Here is a 16,886-nt window from a genome sequence, read left to right as displayed (position 1 = left end):
TTTGAGGGTATGTGAAGTCTACTAATCCGCATTTGGCCAACATGGTGGACTAAGACCTAATCCCTCTCAGTAATAGAGGCCCGGGCAGCAATGGGACAGTACTATAGGGCTGATATTACAATATAATCAGTAAAACATTATTGCAGCTACGATACAAAAACTTATTAGTTTTTCATTAAAAATCCAATTATCTAAATTAAAAGCGAGTTTAAATGTTTGTACAGGTCGGTTAATTAACACGAAAATACTCAGCCTATTTACCCTGTATAGTGATCGTTATGAGGCCCGCTAATGAAGTTAGACTTTAGTAATTTAGCTCAGACGGGCGGTCTAGCCAGCGTTCAATGTTTGCTAATGTCGAAAAGTTGATAATATAATCAGGGCTATGTAAAGGCAATTTTCGAATTTCTCTTACCTTTAAGAACCACGTTCTTTCGATGTTTGTTTTGTAGGAAAACTTTTACATGCGGGCGGAGCTGAGAATAAAAGCTAGTATTTATATAATTAACATTGGTCATTACGCCACCAAAAGTCTAATGCATCGATTACTTGAAGATACAAAATTATATGAATTATAAGAGTAAGACATATAAAATGATATCAAAATTAGTCTGTAGTTTGAAATACAAAAACAGGCAAGAATGACCTTTATTAAATATTTCTATTTTATAAAGCGATATAATATTCTTAAATAGAACGTAAGTTCTAATAGTAGAATTGACGACCTTCATAAAACACACATTTAAATGTTTAATAATACCGATTTATACAAATCTAAGTTAAAACATATCATATTTAAAGTCGATTTTCAAATATCAATAAATAAAGCCAAATCACCCTTACGATTTAATGTTAATAGAAATAGGGGCTCAATGTCTACCAATTACCGTAGTCAGACGAAAGGTCATTAAGAAAAGTCATTTCATCCGCTTAAGGGCTAAGAAACAGATATAAAAGCTGTTCCAAATAGCTCATCAAATATTTATTACGACACGCTGATTGAGTAAAGTAATCCGAACAGTTCCCTCAATTCGCACGAAATCGTTATCTAAGACCGAAGACATAAAATGGACATGTGTGCGGTGATAAGCAGAGCGAGAGCGGTTTACGTTATTTGGTACAAACTAAATATTATAAATTGTTACATAGTACCTTCAAACCTAAACCATGATTTAGTAACATCATATTTTTTTTTATACGTGCACGTCGAAGTGAATCCATTGCACCTGATGGTAAGTGGAGTGGGGTCCAATAGAATGTCGACTGACGAGAGATGATTACCCCGCAGCAGTCGACACAATAATGCCGGCCAATTGGAACCGCATATACACAGGCTGATTCCGGAACGCGACACACATATGTGAGACACTATGCTAGCTTTAACACCTTGTGTGCGGTGGTAGCTATCCTGGCGGATATAAATTATATCCTAAAATATGTACCAACATATGCACCCACGCACACACACGCGCCTTTTATTCCCGTAGGTGTAGGTATGTATGGTGTATCTTATGATGTGATAGGCGGTGAATCTATCGGCGTATCAAGACCCCATGTTAATACTGAGCATAAAAACTAATTATCACTTTGCCCAACCGGGACTCAAAAGTTAGACCTCAGCCGTATAACATAGACATTCAGTTGTTAACATTATATTATAGTTGAATTGCTCAACAAAGACAGATATGACCATTTGTCTATCAGTCTCATTGTGATATAATATCAGCAAAATATTACGAAAAAGCAACGCAAACAGGATTAGAGTTGTGAATCAAACTTGGGACCACACAGTTCAGAGCACATACATGCTACCCGCACATAATGTAGTTATCATTATAAAACTTACCTACCTTTGTACATATTCTCTGCTAAAAAAACATCCGAATAAAATTGAACTGCGATGTTTTTGTTACTCTCTCAATATGGGTGAATTTAGGATCTAATAAACAGGTGATAATGAGTGCATTATAGGTTACTACTAATTGCAATTAGTTTAAAACCAAAACACAAGAATAGAGAAACATAATTAATCTTGATGTTAATTAAGAATCTGCAGCAGAGATTAACCAGTTTCATTAAATGTAAAATAAACCTTGATTCAAAAGAAAGTTGGTTTAAAATGTAGTCTGCATCAATAAATTAATAGAAAAAACATCTCCAGATACTGTAATCTATAAGAAGCGCCTTGGGAAATCACACGCGAGCGAATATACCAACGCGAACTAGGCAGCTCGGTACATCGAGCTGTAAGTGAATTAACTACTATGTTTTCGCTTAATCGAATTACCTGGTGTTGCTAGCGTTCAGCCATAAAAAGGTATTAGATTACGTTAACGTTTTTAATTTTCTTGGTGGAAACGTTTTGATGGAATTTACGGGCCCGTGGGTCCTTTGGGTTGTTTATTTAGTTTAAAATTGAGTCTGAATATTTTAGGCCTTGATATTAAAGGACTCCAAAGGAGGGAATTCTTTCTAAATTAAGAGTTATTTATGGAGGGAAGTGTTATATTGTGCTTAACATGAGGTTCACAACTTTGACAACTAGTTAGTATTTATAGACTTTAATATAAAGTCATTAAATCATATTTTAAGCAATAATCTATATTTTTTCCTTATTTCATAATATTACAATATTATGAAATATGTAATAAATCATTCAATCAAATACGCACACGCTCACGCGTTTTATTTCTCGGTAGGCACAGGCGCAACTGGTGCACCGAGATTTCGCCGTGCGTATTCCATCCCATGATGTAATAGGAGGCAAGCCTATCCTCATATCGGGCACATATTTCCGACTCCGAGAGACTGAGTGGAAAACCCATTAACATGTTGCCCGACCAGGGGAACCAAACCGAGACCCCAGCACGGCAAACAACAGAAAAAAATTGTAAATAATACCAGTAAGTCTTATTTAGGAATTGGCACGTTTCTTTGGTCCCCTCTTTCAATTAATAAGTAGAAAAGAATTTTAGTTGTTTAACAAATTGGTGCGTTAAGTAAATCTCGTGTCCAGTCACAAATACAAATAGTAAGACCTTGCCTTGGAAATGTAAAAATAAAGTACGTAGACACGTATTACATAAGGGTTGAGGGTAGACAGTAAAACTAATTTAAGGTAAGGACGAATTTAGGGTTGAACTATTTATCTCTATAGTACATTCGTGAAAAGTTAATTTATGCTACTATTGCATTTGATTAATAGAATCGTTGAAGTTTCCTAATTTAAAATCTTCATATAATCGTTTCAAGACAAAAATAAAGAAAAACCTTTAATTAAATTGGAACATATCATTACATATTATACATTTTTAAAACAATAGAAGATACAAGTTCTAAATTTAGTGCGCATTCTAACGTAGTATTATACGATATGATGTAAGGGCTACGACGTGTAAGTAAATAAATAAAAGTAAATTTAATAATAGATGAAGACAAACAATTTTAGGCAGTTTGTACACAACACAAAAATACTAAAAACATGGATGCCTTATTACAAATCGGTCTTTCTTTGGTTACACTACCATATATCCACAAAATAATATTATTCCGTAGAATAAAATTGATCAAGTTATTTTTACATCAATTTAAACAAACTTATATAAGGTAATAACAAAATTAAACAGTACTGTTTGATTGGATATTTGGCACAATATTTTAAGAAAACGAAGATATATTTGAAGTATATCAATACAATAAGTTCTATAGAACAAATGTATTTGAATACATACAATTGTCGCGGAACTATGATGATTTTCCAATCCACAGCACTTCCAATAACCTTGTTGCGATATCATATTAATTGGTTAATCTATCCATTCTATTATTCCATTGGATAGATAGAACGCATCGTAACATGAAGGGTATTGAAATAAAAACTAAAAACTATTTAAACGGATTTTATCGCGGTTTTTTTATATTATTATTTTCTCCCGACGTTTCGAAGACTTTGCAGCCTTCATGGTCACGGGGGACTGAGGTGTTGTTCATCCGTAAAGTCAAAGTTACAATATCTACCTACATTTTTCAAATATACAACTTTTTAAAATTTTATCTGTTGACGGTCCGATCTACGCAGAATGAGCTCACAGTGTCTTGAGGTCTGGCAGCCGGTCTTTTGGGATCCGATTTAATTAAATGTAGAACAGGATCCCAGGCTTGTGCAAGCTTCCAACCATCTTCCCTATTGAAATTTGGGTGTTTTTAATTTCAATAGCCTCGCGAATCATCCTAGGCAGGAATCGGTGTTCTTTGGCAAGGATTTGTGGCTTGTCTAATCGCAAATAATGATTGGAGCCTCCTTCAGAATGTTCAGCGACTGCAGACTTCGTAGAGCGTCGGTGTTTCACGTCAGCTATATGTTCTTTACGCGGGTCCCTATATTTCTTTTGTTTGTCCTATATAAGAGAGGCCACAGTTGCAGTCTATCTTGTATACACCCGGTTCTTGCAGAGGTATATGGCACTTGACAGGTGGTAAAATTGACTAATCTTCTTAGGCGGCTTGAAATAGGTTTTTATTGAAGCACGCTTCAGGATGTAGCCAATCTTGTCGGTGACTCCTCTCACATATGGTAGTACAACCGGAACACGTTCAACTGTGGCTGGTTTCACTCGGTCTCTGTGACGGCGGCGTGGAATTTGGAGCTTGTTGTCTCGCAGTACTTGCTTGACATGTTGTAGCTCAGCGGCCAGGTGTTTCTCGTCACAGATTCCTCGTGCTCTCTGAAACAATGATTTGCCCACGGTAGCTAACTGTTTTGGATGGTGGTGAGATTCACCGTTCAGATATTTATCAGTATGGGTCTGTTTCCGATACACAGTATGACTTAAGGTCTGATCAGGATTACGAATGACTAAAACATCCAAGAAAGCAAGAGATTTGTTGTGTTCTAACTCCATAGTGAATTGGATTTTATTATTGATGGAGTTAAGGTGATTTAAAAATGCAGATACTTTGTCCGATGGTAAAATTGTGAAAGTATCATCTACGTACCGTTTGTAAAACCTTGGAGAGACCGGTGATGTTGTCACGGCTGTCTCCTCGAAGTCCTCCATGAATATATCGGCGACTACCGGAGATACAGGGGAGCCCATCGCTACACCCTCTACTTGTACATAGAACTGATCATTCCACAACATATAGCCAGATGTAAGGCAGTGTTGGAGTAGTTCTGCATATTCCACAGGTATGTTATTATCTACTAACTTCTTAGACACAATTTTGATGCAATCTTGTAATGGTAAGCTCGTGAAGAGAGACTGGACATCAAAACTGACCATTGTTTCATTGTCAGCTAACTGTAGGTGTTTAATGTCGCTGACAAATTGGTATGAATCCTTCACAGATGCTCTAGTGTTTCCTCTGAGGGGTGAAAGCACTTTTGCTACGTGCTGAGCCAATCTGTAGGTTGGTGTGTCGATCTGACTCACAATGGGACGTAGTGGAGCATTTAACTTGTGTATCTTCGGCAGTCCATACAGTTTAGGCGGTTTTGCACACGAAGGAACGAGTAAGTTTACGTCGAGATTTAATTTATCGGAGTAATTTTTTATTAAAGTGCTAGTAGCCTTCAATATCTTGTTAGTCGGGTCTGATTTGACTATTCTTAACGTGCTTCCATCCGATAAAAGTTGTTCCATTTTATGATTGTAGTCTGACGTATCCATTACTACTGTCGCATTCCCTTTATCTGCACGGAGAATGGTAAGGTCTTTCCTTGATCGCAAGTTCTTCAAAGCGATATATTGATGTTTTGGAAGATTTGGTTTCGGCATTTTCTTTTGACGCAAAATTGACGAAATGTCTTGGCGTATTGCCTCCGAATCTTCCTTTTTTATATTATTCATGAAAAGACTGTTCTCAACATTGCAAATAATGTCTTCATACGGCATCCTTCGTGGTGTAACAGCAAAATTTAAGCCTTTGGATAAAACCTGAATTGTGTTTTCGTCCAATGTTTGTTTTGACAGATTTATCACTGCGCGTTGTTCATGGTTGGCGCAGGAGTGTATGTTATCTATGGTCGCGCGCGTTCCATTCCTACACTCGGTGTTCTTAATATTTTTGGCATTTAATTTTGATGTTAGTTTATTATATTTTATTATGTGTTTATTTTTGCATTCATTATATTTAGAAGTTTCGCGCTTATTTAAGATATCTATGCAATTTTTAAAATCAAATGCTGATAACTCTGTCTTTAGTTCATTGGATAAAATCTCAACACAATTATTTATGTAATGAAGGTCGGATCGTGTTCCATGTATGGTAGCTCGTAACAATCTGTGACGAGAAACACCTGGCCGCTGAGCTACAACATGTCAAGCAAGTACTGCGAGACAACAAGCTCCAAATTCCACGCCGCCGTCACAGAGACCGAGTGAAACCAGCCACAGTTGAACGTGTTCCGGTTGTATTACCATATGTGAGAGGAGTCACCGACAAGATTGGCTACATCCTGAAGCGTGCTTCAATAAAAACCTATTTCAAGCCGCCTAAGAAGATTAGTCAATTTTTACCACCTGTCAAGTGCCATATACCTCTGCAAGAACCGGGTGTATACAAGATAGACTGCAACTGTGGCCTCTCTTATATAGGACAAACAAAAGAAATATAGGGACCCGCGTAAAAGAACATATAGCTGACGTGAAACACCGACGCTCTACGAAGTCTGCAGTCGCTGAACATTCTGAAGGAGGCTCCAATCATTATTTGCGATTAGACAAGCCACAAATCCTTGCCAAAGAACACCGATTCCTGCCTAGGATGATTCGCGAGGCTATTGAAATTAAAAACACCCAAATTTCAATAGGGAAGATGGTTGGAAGCTTGCACAAGCCTGGGATCCTGTTCTACATTTAATTAAATCGGATCCCAAAAGACCGGCTGCCAGACCTCAAGACACTGTGAGCTCATTCTGCGTAGATCGGACCGTCAACAGATAAAATTTTAAAAAGTTGTATATTTGAAAAATGTAGGTAGATATTGTAACTTTGACTTTACGGATGAACAACACCTCAGTCCCCCGTGACCATGAAGGCTGCAAAGTCTTCGAAACGTCGGGAGAAAATAATAATATAAAAAAACCGCGATAAAATCCGTTTAAATAGTTTTTAGTTTTTATTTCAATGTCTAACATTCGCGTAAACATAAGAAATCATTATGAAGGGTATTCTCATGGTATAGACAATTATTATAACATAGGATAGACTGCCCTGTTGGCGTACTTGTATTACGGTACGACTGCAGTGCTGAGGTCTCGGGTTTGATCCCCGGCTCGGGCAAAGTGATATTGGATTTTTCTACCCAATAAAAAAATTAAAAAATAAAAATGCTTTATTCATCACGTAGGCGAACATGGTTGCACTTATGATAAGTCAAGGTACATGAGAATATTTAATTATTACTTAATTAAATTAGCTTATATAAAAAAAGACAATTTATATTGAAAATAAAATAAATGAAAAATATACTTAGTAAACAAAGAAGTCAGCTCGGGCTGGCAGGGAAGAAGAAATAAAATGATGTATATATGTATTTTTGAATATTTATATATTTATATCAACCCGGAGTCTGGAATTTCAGCCTGATATGGCGATAGGCTCTCGCCCCCATCACGTCATGGGACGGAATACGTATAGCGAAAAGTGGGTGCACCAGTTGCGCCTCTGCCTACCCTTTCGGGGATAAAGGGCGTGAGCATGTTTATTGACTAGACATTGATTGGAAATAGACATATTAAACCCATGAATAAAATATTTAGGTCATAATAAAATATCCTGTTTGACATATGTTACATGCTGTACAGTACAAAAAGAAAAAAAATATCATGATCATAAGGAAATACAGTTTAAAAAGACCCCAGTTTGGTCCGACATTGTCTTTTACATGCATGTCTACTGGGCGAGAATAAGCCCCCGGGGTTAAATTCAGATCGAAAATCCTTTGTGCGAGTTTTTGTAAATTGTTCTCGATATATCGATGTCTTTTCATTGGAGAATCGCTATTGCCGACGTGAGCGGACTCTTCATTTCACTCAGGGATGCACACTCAATGGTGTTCTTTTTTGTTTGTATTTCGATTTTTTTTATTAAAATTCCGGATTATCTAACGCCTCTTATTGTCTTACTATATGGAATTCTTTTGAGTATGAGTAATGTATAGAAGGCTCGAAGAATGTCCCAATTTCAATTCCGTTCCTTTGAGGCCGGTAGGGGATCCATAATTATTCAGGAATTGTGATTGTCTGTGCAACAGAAATTGATATCAGAAGCCTTATTCGTTTGTCAGAGTAAGATAAAATAATAACTTAACGGTTGTGGGAAAGTCTTCGATACAGCTAAGACGTTGGTGTGTCATGAAAAGGTCCGCCATACTCATAAATAAATTACCAAGATATTGAACAAAAATAAATTCTATTAAGGAACATATACGCTTCCAAATTCCAATTTCATTTACCAAAAAATCTCAAAGTTAACGGCTTCCCGATGAACTGAAACCATTTGATGTAGATATCCGTAATATACTGCAAGTTATCCGGCGTCCGCTTGCAGTAGAGATGAATAACCTCAATGCACTCCGGTTGACGATATCGTCTACATTCATGCGATACAGCGGCTATTTGTCTTCGTTTACACCAGTTGTGTTGTCGATTGCATCTACACTTGTAGGTACATTATTAACGTAGTTCGATTTACTAGGTACTGTAATGGATATCATTAAAATAAATAATAATAATTTTAGTGTGAATTTAATTATTATATTGGTTTAATGATTTCTTACGTTTATGCGAATGTTAGACATTAAATTTAAACTATTTTTCGGATTTTATCGCGGTTTTAATAAATTAGTTTTCTCCCGACATTTTGAAGACTGCAGCCTTCGTGGTCACGGGTGGGACTGCACGGGTTACGAAATTATTAAAATCGCGATAAAATCCGAAAAATTGTTTAAATTTAATTATGTTTGTTGTTATAAGTTGGAAGAAAAATCTGATAAAGCTTTAGTTTGTTGATGCTTCCTTGAAAGTTATATTTTTCGTGACATCAATTATAATTGGCATAAAAGTATCAAATATACGCCATTCAACATTGAAGTCACCTAAATGTATTAAAGAACTGGAGTGACACCAATAAATATTCCTCCAGTAACCATCACTACCTACTCGTTAACCCACAAACAAAACCAATAAGTATAACTAACAAGTATATCACAAGAAATCCTAAACCCACATAACACCACACTCATCCCGGATCGAAACCTTAAAATCCAAACATGAACGGGCTGGCTGCAGGGTACACCTGTGATAACACAAGATGAATCGCTTTCATCCATTGAACGCTCCACTCGTTCATCACTTACAAAGAATTGAATACGTCATACGAATATCGCACCAACATTGAACGTCAAAGCGATTGTTGTTTTTATGTTTACTTGCATCTTGCATACGATTTTATAACGATCCAATCGTTAAATTATAATCGATTGGGACTTTTTTTTATTAATACACCCCAGTACAGGCCCCGCAGTCAACACCGAGGAAAACCTGCGAACGGTATACTGGTTCCCCCCGGCTTAGCGACTGCGGGGCCCTGGAAGAAGAGAAGAAGAGGAGAAATAGGGGAGGAAATAAGGGGAAGGAAGAGGAAGTATTAGGATGGGCGCAATGAAGTGGAGCGGAAGTGTTCAAGAGTCCCTCTTAGACCCCAATGTGAAATTTGCAACCCCATGGTTGTGTGCCTAGGGCCGCGACAAATGTCTCCCCGTGCATAGGCGTGCATGTGGTGTGGAGACCGAGCACACAAGAATTACCTCGGGGGGGAATCGATTGGGATTATAGTTCCAAAAATTCATCGGATCAATGCCATTGATCTAATAGATTAATGGATTTCGGATCCATCAATCCTGATTATCTCGGGATAAGGAATAGGGATAGATTATGAAATTGACTGATAGACGTAGTTTTTATAAATCGTCCGAAGTAACACCTTTGCTGTTATGTTTTGTATAGGCATTGGTTAGTATTTCATTATAGCGAGGTCGCTAATATTAGAATGTTATAGTGACATTGCAAAATGTTATTAGATGAAGTAATTATAGCTACCAATAATCGTCAGGAAATTATTGCATAATACTGTCCAGACCCCGTGGTTTAGACGCAGACGAGAACTAAAAACTGCATGATATTGTCATACAATAATCGTTCGAGCAACTTTCTCGACTACTGCAACTGTTTACGCGTATTTTTTTTTTTAACTTGTGAGTATCTATAATTTTTTTAAGTATATGTCATAAAAGTTGTATACTTGCTTAGCTTGCGAGGCAAATTTTCTCTGACACCGCCGGCGTGAATTGGTTCACCACTACGCCTGTTTAGATATTTTTATGTCCTTTCAAGAATTGCTAGTGTAAACAAGAAAATGCCTTCGTTTAAATGCAATACCTCACTCTACCTACCTAATAAACATCATCCCCATACTTTATACACTGGGAACGGCATTTTCATTTTAAACTATTAAACTGATCGTATTGAGAAAATGTATAGAATATTAAGAGCTGGCTGCTACACGATAAGACTATAAGCTCGCACTAAGGCCGAGGCTCGAGCTAATCCGCTGCCAATTTTATTTTTCGGAATGCAGGAAGTAGCAACAGGGGATTTCCTGCGCTCTTTTTCAGTGGATTGCATAAAAAATAAATAAGCTACAATTATTTACAGTATTCTTCCACACGGTCTGGCCGAATAACAAAATGAAATTTATAAAAATATTATTATTAAAGATTATATCGAATTTTGTAATCAACTAAGTGGAAGTAAGAGATAAGTATCAGATTTGCAGACAGAAACAACAAGGGCGGGAATTAGCTTAGGGAAAGAAGAGTTTTTATTCAGAAAAAACCGGACAAGTGCGAGTTGGACTCGCGCGCCGAAGATTCCGTACAAACTTGTGGGTAAGATATTTAAGTATAAAAGTTCAAACTTTATGAACTTTACTTTGCCGTTAGATCCCTAGACACGGGTATTGCACTAACCGCCAATAATAAGTTCGCATAGTGTATTAGCTTCTTTTATTTTAAAGAACATATTTACGGTTTTCAGTTTTTTCCTTTACGTGTACTATAAGACATTGCTTCTTGCCAAATTTCATTATTCTAGGCGCTAAATATACGACATATACGGTCATATCTTATTGCGTTGAATTACAAGTTATCTTCAAAATAAGAGACCGTAGACCCGAGTATTTGCTATAAATATCAACTTGATACAACTACGCTTTCCAGAGAAAAAGGGTCTATATAGTGGCGTAGGGTATAATTTTCTGTAACGTAACCCGACACAACATATAGGTACTTATATGCATAAATGCGGCCTGCAAATCATTCTGATGATAATTAGATTCTAAATAAAGGGTAGCCGGCAGGAATCGCGTTATATGGACCCTTCGCCATTGCTGGACAGATAAGCAGACCGACAACAAAGTGAAGGGTTCCTTGTGAAGTGCGGAACCCTAAAAAAAGGGTGTACCATGTTCAAGATCACTGCGATCCCCAAATGTGTGCACTTTCCAACTAACAGGATCTACCCTAGTGAATTTACTAACCCTTTGCTACCTAAATGGTGGCACGAAATAGGCTAAATAAAGTACTGGTCCATCCACAGTATAATTATATTTTAAAATAAACACCTTAATGCAAAAAATCATTTTCAAGAACATTACAAATTAAATATAGCATCTTGAATAAAATAACTAGAATCATCGAAACGAGGATATATTATCTTACTAACGAGAACCATATCAATTATAAATATATCATTTTCAATTTATTGAAACAAAAACGATAATTAATATCAATGCGTGTTGAGTTATCGCGCAAATGTAATAATGAGCCCGTTGGCCACCGCTGTAATCTAACAATTGAAAATAAATTTATATTAATTGTATTTGGTCGAATGTGAAACCGCGTCAGCGTCAATTAAATTAATTGCATAATTATGGAAAATATGTCATAGCTGGTTTAACATAAATACGAAACTATACGACTGCCTCGGTGGCGTAGTTGTATTGCACGTCCGGTACAATAGCGCTCTGAGTTCCTGGGTTCGAATTTGCCCGGGTCGGGCAAAGTGATATTTGGGTTTTTCTGCTCAGTATCAGCCCGGAGTCTGGAATTTGTGCCCGATATGGCGATAGGCTCGCCCCCTATCACATCATGGGACGGAACATACTTGGCGAAAAGTGGGTGCCCTAGTTGCGCCTTTGCATACCCCTTCGGGGATAAAATGCGTGATGTTATGTATGTATGTATGTACGAAACTATGCTTTGTGAGAAAGCTTTATTAGCAAATTTAGGTGATTAGTGCAAACAGTAGAGATGTTTAGTGTGAGGCAGGTGACAGGTCGTTAAAGTAGGTAAATTAATCTAATATGTTTAGTAAAGTAAGTGCATCAACCTCATAGTGGATTAGGGTAAAGGCACGTGTGATGGGGCACTACGTAGCGCAGCTAGGGCACCTACGGTTCGTTAGACGACGGTAATAATACCGTCCCAAGATCCGATAATTAGTGAGTGTCTTTACACGTATAAAATGTTGGACAGCTCATGTTTTTTTTTTATTGGAAAACCTCAATTCACCTCCTGACTGGTAATCAAATCTAAATAAATGCCATTTGCCCTGCAAGCGATCGATTATCCCGAGATAATCGATGAAACACCGAATGTTTAATAAAAAAAAAATGTTATGACTTAAAATCGTTTTGTAAGTAGACAATGAGTATAAACTCAAAACTCAAACACGAAGGTAAATGGCCCGCAATATTGATAAGCTATCGATATCTAATACAATTGTCTGCATGCCATAATCAGTATTCTACGCCGGCAACACTGACGGGGAGACGCATTCATCAAACGACGACTACAGTGCAGAAGGGCGTGAGTTTCTATACCTGTAACAATACTACTTCGATATGATCACCAATATCGTAGGCTAAGTAAAGTAAATAATTTTAAGCTAATCACATGTCGCTAGGAGTTTTATAGTGGCTAGGTTTTTAAGTGTTTTTCAAGGTCAGGCGAAAGGTAGAACGACTTTATAAGGTTTATATATGTGCGATTAATAAAATTGCATATATATGCTACTTGACTACCGTGCGATTTATGATAATGCCAGCCCTGTATTATACCGGCTATTGTTAGGCATAGGCGTCTTCTATTACTGGGAGGGTTTTAAGTCTTAGACATGTGACTTCGAAAATATGTGTGTGGCATGCGATATGGATGACCCAAAAAGTTGTCATTGTGCGGTCCTTTATATGACAATATTGAAAGATTAGAGTCGATTTCGATTAAAGATGAAAAAACTAGATTTTAATATGTAATCGGATATATTGCGGTAGTATTTAAAATTTTCCGGTTTTGAGGTTTCTACAAGTTAATGTTAAACAAGTTAAGACACGTTTTACCAATACAAAATCCCCTAGAAAATTTGAAAAAATGTGAAAGGTCAAGTACTCTCAACTCGGTTTCTGTGTCGTTTTCTTAACAAAGTGACACTCGTAAAACGTTACACACAGCGTCAGAAATAACTTCCCTAAAGAGACATCAAAGGCATACTTACAAACGACGGTAAAAAATATGCACTGTGTAAGATGAAACGTGTAACAAGCTTTCAGTATAAATTGAGCCCTCATACAGACGAATTACACGAACATTTCATTGTCATTACATAATTTGTGCTGTGACGTCACGTTATATCTCAGCGAATTGCGAGTGGTGGCGGTGTGATTTGAGTAGTCGTGTTATACAAAATGTTGCCAATATGTTTTGCTTCTATTCTCGGATATTTGAAACCAGCTAATGCTTGTTCCATGTACGCAATGTCGGCGTGTTTCATTTGAATAAGTACGCGATTAAAGCAATGTATTAAAATTTATGTTGTACTGACGTTTTATTGTGTATTGTTTTAATGTTATTTACTAAAATTTCGTATTTATTATAGTCATAAAAATAAATCCTTATAATAGCGCCGAGTTTTAATATATATTTCCCAACATGGCTAGCAATATTTGTGAATTTAAATTAAACTCACGAATAGTGTTTCGAGTTTTTCTAGTTAAGTGTAGAGTTACAGTTCTGTACTAGAACTTGTCATATGTCTTTGGATAGCAGTGAACCACATCAAATTGAGAATATAAGTGTTGTTTGCAGAGCGAAGTAATATTTTTATAGCAGAAGTACGGTAAAATACATTAACGGATAGTTTTTATCAACATGTTAGAAAATTGTCGTCCGTTTCTGACTAAGAATAGACATGTAACTATGAAAAATTAATGAAATAAACTTCGCATATTGAACGTGCACGCAAAACAGGGCCCTTATTCTGTACGATAGTGTAAACGCGTAACGCGGCCGTGTCATGTTATCTTCGAGAAATGTGCGTGGAATGGTATTCTGTAAGCCAAATTTCTATAGTCCTAAACATGATGCGTTGTGTTACGTGCTTATTACACACTGTTTAAATTTACGGTAAAGTTACCCACTGCACCTGATGGTAAGTGGAGTGGGTTCCAAAAGAATGTCGACTGATGACAGGTTACTCAACAGTCGACACAATTATGCTGGCCTCTTGGAACTGGATATCTGATCTGATCCCGGAACGCGACACATTTACGTGGGCCATATCGGGTCTTTAAAACCTTGTGTACAGTGGTCGCTATCCGGGCGGATATGAAATATATCCTACCACCAGAAAATTTATTGCTTCGGCAACCTCAGCTTAGTATTTGTTTTACAATAATATGATTTTGAGCAACAAGATAGCGTCTAGTAACGTATCGGAAGTTCGAAACATGTCGCAAAAAAAATTCAAGAAAATCTTCAACACAACATTGCTTGAAAACTCACAGCTTTTAAATTAGGAGTTATTGCAGAACAAAACCGAGTCGCGCTAAAGAAGTGCCGCTTTTGACCCTTCCCGCTTTTAACTTTAAAAGGAAATTACCTGTTATTCGTACACTTTTGTCGAAGTACGTAAAGAGTTTATTTCCCATGGCGATGCGGTATTATGAGCGCAGTGAACGATCTCGCCGTCTTTGCTTAAAGTGCGGTTTAAGAAAGGTTTGACTGAATTAATTCCGGTTTTGAAATTTAATGAGGTTTTTTTAATTTCAAAAAGTTTTAAGTCCGAATAAAGTGGTGCGGATTATTAGATGAATTTTAGTTTAGTTTTATGTTTTTTAATGAATTTTAGTTGCTTTTTGTACATGAAGATATAACCTTTTTATTATCATAAGTGGTAATATCACTCATGTCTTTACTATGAGAAGGGTAGAACAGATGGCCAACAAATATCAATCATTTTTGCTTTTAATATTTAGCAAGTTATACATATACTTATTGATTTACGATGTTATATATTTTTCATTTAATTAATATTATATTATTTTTATATTTAATTCGAATCTACACTATCCTACATTTGACTAGTATCAGACTAAACCACCGACAACCACTGCTTAGTTGGCGTTTATAATCCTAAAACCGAGATAAATCTTCGCTTAGGATCTTGATTAATGTTCGCCATTCATATTCATTTGAAAAAAGGTTCGCAGCACATAAGTTTTGTTGTTTAGCCTCCTGTATTATTCGACCTTCTAAATATTTACTGCTCACTAAGATTCTTTAATATTCTTAATGCTACAGTTCAGAATATTAGTTTTGTATTTAAGCTTCTTGCAACTGGGAATATATTTAAGAAAATAAATAAATTATTGTAATTTTTGTGGTTAATTGTAAGATATTTTGATTATTTATTAAATAACAAATAATGCATAGAAGCATATTGTATATTATCTTTGGTCTGCGATTCCACCCTCGTCATTTTTTTCTGGAATAGAAAGTAGTCTTTCGCACTCACATCAAATCCAGGCGACACAACGCCGGGTCGTAAGGCATGGTGACCTCAACATAACCGCTCAGGAGTTATGTAACTTCCTATTATTGAAAAATCAAAATTAGTTTAAAAGTTACTGAGATTAGCGCGTCCAAAACAAACAAACTCTTTATATATACATATATTAGTATAGATTTGTTAGCTACATAAGTTTGAGTATTGAGTAATATGTGCTGTAATAAAAAACAAACATAATAAAATCTTATTCAGCTTATAAAAACAAAACACGCTAGTATTCTAAACACATATTAAAAATATGAATTAAAAACTATATCTGCTTATATCACAAATAAACAACGTTATAAACGTAATTTAAACTAGAATGCTACTTCGCCACTTATGACGTGGTACAGTTAATAACGCGCTCTGCCCCGCATGGCAATTGTAACATCTGATTTCAGACGCGAGTGTAATATGCACGTCTTGTTATGTGCTGTGCTATATCCCGAGTGTAATTACACGCTGCATAAATGTGGTTATATTATATACTAGCGACCCGCCCCGGCTTCGCACGGATGCAATGCTGACTATTTAATGGATGTTGTTATCTATCTATATCTTTACTTATAATAAATCTGTAGAGAGGTCAATTCTGTACATGAAATATATTTCCAAAATAACTATCAGGGGGTGATTAGGGATCGATACTGATGCCAAAAATGCAATTAGTAAATTTTTGTCTGTCTGTCTGTCTGTATAACCGTTATAGAAACAAAAACTACTCGACGGATTTTAACGAAACTTGGTACAATTATTTGTCATACTCCTGCGCTGGTTATAGTATACTTTTCATCACGCTACAATTAATAGGAGCAGAGCAGTGAAGGGAAATGTTGGCAAAACGGGAGAAGTTACTCCATTTTTAAGCTTCCGTCGCGTGTGCAACCTTAATGGTTAAAGCTACACAGAAATCATGTATGACGAAAATGTTCTCCTT

The sequence above is a fragment of the Manduca sexta genome, chromosome 21 (genome assembly GCF_014839805.1).
Source record: "Manduca sexta isolate Smith_Timp_Sample1 chromosome 21, JHU_Msex_v1.0, whole genome shotgun sequence".
In the NCBI taxonomy this organism is placed as follows: Eukaryota; Metazoa; Arthropoda; class Insecta; order Lepidoptera; family Sphingidae; genus Manduca; species Manduca sexta.
Note: the sequence above shows the minus strand (reverse complement) of the source record.